Source organism: Chrysochloris asiatica, unplaced genomic scaffold (assembly GCF_000296735.1).
Source record: "Chrysochloris asiatica unplaced genomic scaffold, ChrAsi1.0 scaffold00011, whole genome shotgun sequence".
Taxonomy (NCBI): Eukaryota; Metazoa; Chordata; class Mammalia; order Afrosoricida; family Chrysochloridae; genus Chrysochloris; species Chrysochloris asiatica.
Window position 1 is genome coordinate 403,369 of NW_006408529.1, and position 9,868 is coordinate 413,236.

The window sequence follows — 9,868 nt, forward strand, 5'->3', positions numbered from 1 at the left end:
ATTCTTAGCTTGTGAAGTCTATGTGAACAAATCGCGTATAAACACTTGGTTTCTTCTCATTCAGTGAGAGAAAGTAATGGCAGAAGGGTTTTTATGACTCTCTTCCTGAAGACTTGTTGTTAAGTGCCGTCAAGTCAGTTCCAACCCATAATGACCTTGTACAGGGTTTCCGAGGGTGTAAATCTTTACGGGAGTAGAAAGCCTCATCTTTCTCCCGCAGAGCATCTGGTAGTTTCGAACCGCTGACCTTACGGTTCGCAGCCTGATTTGTAACCACTACGCTACCAGAGCTCCTGAAGACTTAGAATCTACTAAAATACTACCTGCCAAAACTTAGCTACAGGGAACATTCTCCAAATTCCAGAGGTGGTCAAGTATTTCTCCTGAAATCACTCATGAAAGATAAAAGCCTGAAGGTAAAGATTTGGACTCCACTCATAAAACTAATTGTTGATTCAGATTCTCTAGTTCTAAGTAAATGTCTTGAAGATTTACTTGCATGCTTTGCTTCTTACAATAAAAATAAATCAGGTTGTGCATGAAAATTTTAAGAACATATTGTTAAAACAAAAATCTTCCAAGAAAATATTTCATTTGTGCCCAGCTGTTTTACTTAATATTGAACATTTTAGTTGAGCAAATGTCTTTTACCATTCATAAGAGTTAACCGCATCACTTGTTTGTCAGTTTGTTGTTCTATGGTGGCTTATGTGTGGTTGTAACTCTGACATACAACCAGTATTTCAAATACAAGTAGTGTCATCTAGGATTTACAGGTTTCAGCAGAACTTCTAGACTGAGCCAGACTAGGAAAAAGGACTTCATGGACTATGAGGAGAGGGTGACTTCAAAATATTTGTGGAAAAATTCCATTATCATTTAATTCCATTTTCCTGGTGAGGCACGGCAGGTTAATGTGCTATACTGCAAAGTCAGTTTGAGTCATAAATTCAGCTATCCAAACTCACCAATCACTATGAGTTGGAATTGACTTAACAACAACAATATATTTAAATAAATAAAGGAAATAAATAAAAGAAATTTCAATACATTTCTGTCACTTTTGTAATTCAAAAGTTATGATTTCCTTGATGTCTTATTTCCATATCTCTTCATAAACAGATTTTTTAATGTGCTATTCCAACATCTCTTTGTAGAAATAACAAGTTATAGTGAAATTTTCTCTGACAGCTAAACTCTTAACATTCTATTTCCTGTGAATAAGAATTTGTTGTTTGTTGTTAAATGCTGCTGAGTTGATTCCAACTCATAGTGAGCCTGTATAGGGTTTCTGAGGAGTAGATTGTGGGTTTCAAGCACCAACCTCCTGGTTAGTAGTTCTTACCCTACAGTGCCACACCAGGATTAGGTTATATGAATGTGATGTGTCAAATGTGCCAATTTCAAACAGTGAAATAATCATCCTAAATGAAGATGACCAACTCTAATTTAAACAGAAATTTCTTTAATCATTTGCCATTTAATTCAGCATATTTTCAATTTCATTTTAATTATTTTAAATTTTATATTATTATACATTTTAGTGATTGAGATTGGATAGAAATATGTTGATATGGTTTCAGCATGTTGGCAATGAGTAAATTCTATCATGTCTTTTTTTGGAGTTTGTACAGCTACATTTTGATTTTACCAGTATTAGAACTCCTAGGTCTGAATTTCATATGTACCGATTAGTCAAAACAATTATTATAACACATAAAGTCCATCAATGACTTTCCACACCCTGACTGAGATGACATTGACATAGCAGTAATGAAGATAGCTAGAGCTACATTACCTTTGTTGTTGTTGTTGTTGTTAAGTGCAGTTGAGTCAGTTCCAATTCATAATGACTCTGTATAGGGTTTCCAAGGAGGCTGGTGAGTTTGAATGGCCGACCTTGTGGTTCAAACTAACCTTTCAGTTTAAACCAACTTTGAGGTAGAGTGCTTATCCTATGGCACCACACCAGGACAGGTGAAATTGTTCAAATAAAAATCACAGTGCAAATTTTTACTACAAATTAAGCATGCTATATTTGAACCACAAGGTCAGTGGTTCAAGCTCATCATCTGCTCCTTGGAAACCCTATACAGGGTCACTATGTGTCGGAACTGACTCTATGACACTTAACAACAACAACAATTCTTACCAAATGCAAATAACCAAGTTGACTAATAATTTTTTTGTATATAAAAGGGTAAGAAGCTTCAGAAACCATGAAAAATGGACAATGATAATATACTAGAAAACATGGAAATAGGTGAAGTAAAGGAGACAAAAAGATCATTTTAAACCAGTTCTTTTAGCAACAAAGAGAGACAAAAAATAAATGGATTTATTTGTCTGTTTGATTTGAAGTACCTGTTTCTACATGATTTCTTTAGAATAGATGCCATGAAAGCTACTGTAATGTAGTTTTGTGCTTTGTGTTCCCTCCCTAACCTCAGTGCTCAAAAGTCATGGAAGCTCATCAACATATGCTTTTCTTTTCTTTTAAAGAATTTATTTTATACCTATTATACTACACAGTATGCCATTTTTAAACATCGACATATAACTCCCTAGTAAGATTCTTAAAGCAAAAACAAAAGCATTGACCTCATTAGAAACAAGATACATTATTCACTAATTGTCTTCAAACATTATTGCACTTTTTCTTTCATAATTTGACAAGGCATTCATGACACAATCTTCAGACAACTACTGTTTTAACAGACAAAGAACACTTTTAAGTAGATATGTCTGTCCTGAATTGTTCATTAGGCATGAATTTTACAAACATTACTTATGCTAACGGTAACGGTGGAGCTGGAAAGTGTGTTGCGTCTTCTCCAAGCAGCCCCAGCGAGAACCACCAATAGCGTGGTGGAACTGTGGCCCTTCCCCAGGCCACCGATCTTGCGGCCTGCAGATGTCAAACCACGCATCTCCCTGTGATTGTGAGCTGGCTTGGTGATCCACTGGATGTCAGGATTTCTTCTGAAAGCTTTATGGAATGAATCAATGAGGATAACTTCAAAAATTTTGTTTGTGGAATCTTTACCAACCCAGTAAGAATTCAGGACTCTTAGGGCCCCACAGCGACGTCCAGCTCGCTCCTCAGCCACAGACTGAAGGCTTCTAGCAAACTTCAGCTGGTTAACACCATGATGGACAGGCTTGCCATAGGTTGCACCTTTAGGCAGTGGGCGTTTGCGGTCACCTCTGCACAAGCGAATCCGATAGATGACATAACCTTGCTTGGCCGTGTATCCCAGCCTGTACGCCTTATCTGGCTGGGTGAGACAGGAGGCCTGTGCAGCGCAGAGAACTGGCAGTACTGCCAACAACAGACCCGCAGAAGAAATCGCATCACATTGGATTGCTTCTTCCTCCACAGTTCCTGGACGTACTTGTAAACACTCATCTTGGCTTACCTTGATGGCTGCAGCCAGACGGAAAGGCAACATATGCTTTTTAATCCCTTATGTAGAATAAGTCTATAAAAACAAAGAAAATTAGAGCATTTCATTAGATTTTGGATATAATATTGAAATATTCACTTTGAAATTATGTTCTGTATTGTGTGTAAATTGCATGCCTATTGTAAATGTCATGGCAAATCTATTTGGAATTGAATTTATATGATAAAGGTGATGGTGAACTAGTTTTGTAATAATGTTATAAAAAATAACTCTTCAAATATAAAATGTGCTCTTCCCTTGACATTCTTTTTGTGCAGAGTGGAAAAGGCCTCTTGATACAGTATCCATGATTATTAATCTCTCACATCAAATATGACATGTGCCTCTGAATTCAATTGGTGTTCATAGAAGAGTTGTATGCTTCTAATTCTCAAGAATAGCCTACAATCTCAGATAGCATTGTACCTGTCTGTCTCTCTAGCAAGCTAGACAAATAAAATGATTTTTATTTTAAAAGTATCATTATCTTCTCTAAATTACTTTTGCTAGATTGAGCTTTGGTGCTATGATATAAGCATATATTGAGGAGTATTAAAGAAGTCCTTGAAATATTGCAAGAATAATGTCTAAAAGATTATGGGAAATATGCTTACATAACTACTTATATTGAATGCGAAAATAATTTCTTGTTTGATTTTACTACCACGTTAATTATAATTCTTGTTGTTGTTAACTGACGTCAAGTTGGTTCTGACCGATTGTAACCTTGTATAGGGTTTCTGAGGAGCTGGGTGTGAGCTTTCACCACCCACCTTGTGGTTCAAACCGATTTTGCAGTCCAGCACATTAACCCACAGCACCACACCAGGACTCCTTAACTATACTTAGTCCTATAAAATTACCTGGGTTTAATTTCTTATATTTTGCCTCATGATTAGTTATCTTACAGACACATTTGTAGCCTCCTCATATTAACTAGAGAGGCTAATGTAGTTTGACATTGACCTCATTCCTGACTAATCTATTGCCCTCACTCTTATTGTACATTTTCCTTTTATCACACCTCAAATTATGAATCTTATGCTAGTTAGGTAAAACTAGTTATACTCATACAAATTACAAAATTCCTAAAACAAGCAGAAACTTAGTTCATGTTTACATAAACCATCTAGGATACATTTTTCTGATAGCCTATACTTGCTTTCCTCCACTGGTTATTCCATGACCTAGACTCAATAAGATTCAACACAAGAATCTCAATGGAACAGAGCCCATCGTCATTTTCATCTTAATTTTATTAGATTGAGGAAAGAACATGTCATGAGTACACACAGAAACATCATATGGGGCAATCCTGGAAGATACACCCAGCATTTCCACTTATATTTCGCAGGCTAGAACTCAGTGTCATCGACATAACTAAACTCATAGTCAACTGAGTCAGTTGTTGCTAGTTGCCTGCAAATTAGTTCTGACTCATAACAATCTTATGTACAACAGAATGAAATACTGCCCGGTCCTGCATCATCCTCACAATTATCACTGTGTCCATCTTTTTAGAGGTCTTCTTTTTTTCTGACCCTCCATTTTACCAAGAAAGATATCCTTTTCCAGGGACTGACCCCTCTCGATAACTTGGTGAAAGTATGTATTTCAATCACTGGCAGTATATCATACAGCATCACAGCAACAGACAAACCATGACAGTAAGACAAACTGAGAGAGGAGTGGTGGTAAGCACAGCTACCCATCTGGAAAAAATGTTTTTAAAACATTTGTGATATAATGTTAGGTGACATTTCTGAGTAAACCATGCAGACTATAGAGGTTGTTAAAATTTTAATTTCTCTTAATTTCAAAATTTTGAGATACTTTATGAATAAATATTAATAAAAAATATTGCCAGTTATTTATTTACATTGAGAAAATTCATCTTTGCTTTGGAAAAGAAGGCATAACCAAAATGAACTGCTTTATAATTGTGTAGGGTTTATATTTTGTGAAACAGAAAAGAAAATCAGATTTAGAATTAATTTAGATGACATTCAAGCATACGTATGTTACTGAAGGATTAGCATAATATTTTATTAAAAATGTAATGTTATTACACTGAAATATTGAACATTTTAAGCATAAAATGAAGAACAAAACTTTTACAACATGTCACTATGACAATCAACAGAGATAAGTATACCTCATAGATTATAGTTTATACTCAAAATATGTTATTATTATTGAGTGTTTTTTAAGTCAGTTCTGATCCATAGTGACCCCATATAGGATTTCCAAGGAGCAACAAGTGAGCTTGAAACACCAATATTGCAACTCCAACCGACTTTGCATTCTAGCACATTAGCCCACAGCACCACAGCCAGATGTAATAAAAATCTCTATGGCATTCAAATTCTTATGCAGAAGCCTATTTATGAGGGAAAACAATATATAATTATTAGTGTGGATAGTCAGAAATATGCAGTTTCGACTATGTTTATCAGCAGACTTCATGGGATTTTCAGTGCATCACTTATTTTCTCATTCATTGGTTCCTTGTCAGATAAAAAAAGATAATACCTACCATGGGAAAACAAGTTAATATGTTGTGTAATTTTTTTTTTTTTTTTTAGTACCTTCAAATAAGTTCCAACTTATAATGACCCTGTACAGTGTTTCCAAGCTTGAAACCTTTAAAGTAGCAGAAAGCCTCATTCTTCTCTGGTAGTGAGATCATTAACCTGGGAGTGATAATTTTCAAGAACCAAAGTTACTTTCTCAAAAATTTACTTCAGATTTCTTTTCCCTAAATTGTGAATTACAAAATACCAAAGTATCCTAAAAATATATCATGCTATTGTTGTTAGGTACCATTGAGTTGGTTCTGACTCATAGCAACCTTGTGGACTGCCAGGTCCTAGGTTCTGCACCATCCTCACAATCTTCAAGCTTGAACCATACCTGCTGTCACTGTGCCAATCCATCTCCCTGGGGGTCTTCCACTTTTTCACTGACCCTCCACTTTTCCTATCATGATGTCATTTTCCAGGGACTAGTCCCTCCTTATAATTATGTCCGAAGTATGAGAGAGAAGTACATCCTGGCTTCTAAGGAGCACTCTGGCTGTGTTTCTTCCAGCACAGATTTGTTCTTCTGGTAGTCCATGGTACTTTTAATATTCTCCTCCAACACAATAACTCAAATGCATCAGTTCATCTATGATCTTCCTTATTCACTGCTCAACTATTCAACATATAACTCTGTTAATATGCATAAGAGGCTATTGAAAGTAATATGGTTTGAATCAGGAGAATTTTATTCCTCAAACTGGCATCTTGCCTCTTGAAAAATTTTAAAAGGTCTTGTACAACATATTTGCCTATTGCAATATGCTGTTGGATTTCTTACTACTTCCATTAGTGTTGACAGCAGATCCAAGAAAAGTCTGTGACAACTTCAATCTTTTCTCCATTTATCATGATTTATTTTTTTAATTGGTTCAATAGTGGGTGTTTTTGTTTCTTTTACATTAAGATCAAATCTCTATATATTGTTGTTAAATGCCGTCAAGTCAGTTCTGAACCATACCAACCCTGTATAGGGTTCCTAAGGAGTGGCTGGTGAGTTTGAACCACACACCTTGCAGTTCAAACCAATTTTGCAGTCCAGTGCATTAACTTACAACATCATACCAGGCGTCAATATGTGTGTCGATATGTATCTATATCTACTTAAACATATACAATGAAATATCATTTCTCAGTAGTTAAATCTATTCTTACTACCTTCCATAACATTTCACTACAGCTTATTTTTGGTTGTACTTCATTTGGATTTTCTCAAATTTTACCAAAGCTGAGAACAAGCATTAACAAGAAACTACCTTAAGAACACTCAGTCACTTTTGTATTGTTTTGGTTTCTGTTTTATTGAAGTTTAGCAAACCAGAAACAAGTGGCACATACTCCTTCAGTTAAACACTGTTGCACAAGAAATGGAGCTCAATGTTTATTCTCACAGGTAGTTCACAGGATTTTGAGAAGATACGTGTTATTATAGTTATTCTTACATGCTGTTGTTGTTATAATTGTTTTTGTTAAGTGAGTTGGTTCTGACTCATATTGAGCCTGTATAGAGTCTCCAAGGAATGGCTGATGAGTTTGAACTACAGATCTTATGGTTCAAATAGATCTTGCAGTCCAGTGCTTTAGCCCATAAAAAGACTTATGTATTTAGAAGGGATTATATTTTACTAATTTTTTTTTTTGTAATGCTTTCATTAAAAAGCAAACTTCTGCTGGAGGAGTATTGATATACAAATGAGAGTAGAATTTATCTGAATGTATTTGCAAGATAAACATACAACATACTCACCAACTCACTTATATGCCCACCAATTGACTAAGCATTTTCCAAATACTGTTTCTTCAATAAATATTTATTGAATTGTATCATTTATATTTTCTGTCTCTTTATATTTCTTGAACAAAATGTGAGGTATATACTCTTATTCTACCTTAGTCTCAGTTTCCAAATCAATAAAATGATAACATAACCCAACAATGTCGAGTAAATATTACAAGTATTTGTCCCTTTTTTGGTTAGGGGTTGTTTAAACTAATAAATAAAATGAGGTGCCCTGATGGTGTGGTGAATTACACATTAGGCTGATAATCACAAGGTCAGCAGTTCAAGCAAATGAATACATGATAAAATAAGAGTGCTTACATTTTCACTTACTTCTCAATTGGAGGAGTACTCTTTTAATATGCAAAATAAGTAAAAATATCCAGATGAATTAGAGTTAATTAAGCAATATTTAATTGATTTAAAACAATTGGAAAATATAAATGGTCTTCAATGTCTGTTGCGGTTAAGTGCCATCAAGGTGGTTCCAATTAATAGTGACATTATGTAGAATTTCTTGACTAGCAGCTGGTGAATTTGAAGTGCCCACCAACCTTGAGGTTAACAGTCTAATGCTTAACCTACAGCATCACATCAGGATTCTCAATGTCTATGGGAGATTTAAATATTATTATATGATGATTAATCTTGTCATTTGACCAGTCTATGGTGCCCAGTTATTTGATTATACCATTCTAGATGCTACTATGAAGATATTTGCAATGAAATGATGCTCTGTAGAATAAGCACTGGACATATCATACTACATAGTATACTATCATATTACAAAATCGGCAGTTCAAACCCACCAGCTTCTCCTCGGGTGAAAGAGGAGACTTTTTCTCCTATAAAGATTAAAATCCTCAGAAACCCTAGGAGTTGGAATTGACTTGATGATAGTGGCTTATATAGTTCCTTGAGTACAAGATTGTGGTACATGATTATATGCAATCAAACATTCACCACAATTTAAGGATTTGTCAGACTTCACGAACCATTCAAAAGAGGACTGAAGTTTAAGGCCGAATAAGACTTGCTTATTGAATACTATACCTATGATTTTTGATTTATACATTTTTCAATGTGAAAATGATCCTGTGCTTACAAACTATCAACTTTCTAGTGAATAAAGTTGCAAATCTGCAGAAATGTTTAACTTATAATAATGGGCTCTCAGTGGGATTAAAAATGGTCTCTGAAATATGTGATTGAAAACAATGGAAGTATTAAAAATGAAAGTTACAAAATTCTCAAATATAATCTTTAAAAAAAAAACATTTAAGTCTCAAGTTATTTTGTTTTTATTTGGGAATCCCAATATATCTACATGTAAAAATGACAGATGTGATCATTTTAATTAAAATAAAAGTAAAGATGTTGTCTATTCCTTATAAGGTTGATATAGTAAAATGCCTCATTTAAATTATCTCATTTACTGCATCTTCTGTTCAGGAAGCCTTTAACAAAACATGATCTAGAATAATGACCATAGCAATCACCTTTATAGATGATTGCACTGACAGAGGAATTGGTGCCAGCAATTGTACAAGATATTATAATAATATTGCATGGGCCTTTTCTTTAGGCAAAGTGTTTTTATTTGATACCAATTTAGAAGTTTACGTATATATTCGTTATCTAAAGTCTCATAGAATTAGTTATACAGAGTTTTTCATTGCCTTCCAATAATTTGTTGTTGTTGTTGTTACGTGTCATAGAGTTGGCACCTACTTATAGCGACCTTATGCACAGCAGAATGAAACACTGCCCGATCCTGGGCCAATCTCATTAATGTTGCCACACTTGAGTCCATTGATGCTGCCACTTGGCCAGTCCATCTCATTGGAGGTCTTCCTCTTTTTCTCTGACCCTCCACCTTACCAAAAATGATACCCTTCTCCAGCGACTGGTCCCTCCTGACAATATGTCTGACAAAACACAATCACAGCAATTAATCCAAACTTGTTAATAATTATACTCAATGTAAACAGATTAAATGTATTAGTTAAGAGACAGAGAGTGTCACAATGGATAAGAAAACAAGATCCTTCAATATGTTGTCT

At 34.8% G+C, this 9,868-nt stretch overlaps 1 pseudogene; it reads right to left on the bottom strand.

Annotated features, from left to right (window-relative positions):
- Positions 1–2,793: 2,793 nt before the first annotated feature.
- LOC102830897 lies at positions 2,794–3,409 on the bottom strand (annotated as a pseudogene).
- Between the last annotated feature and the right edge of the window lie 6,459 nt (positions 3,410–9,868).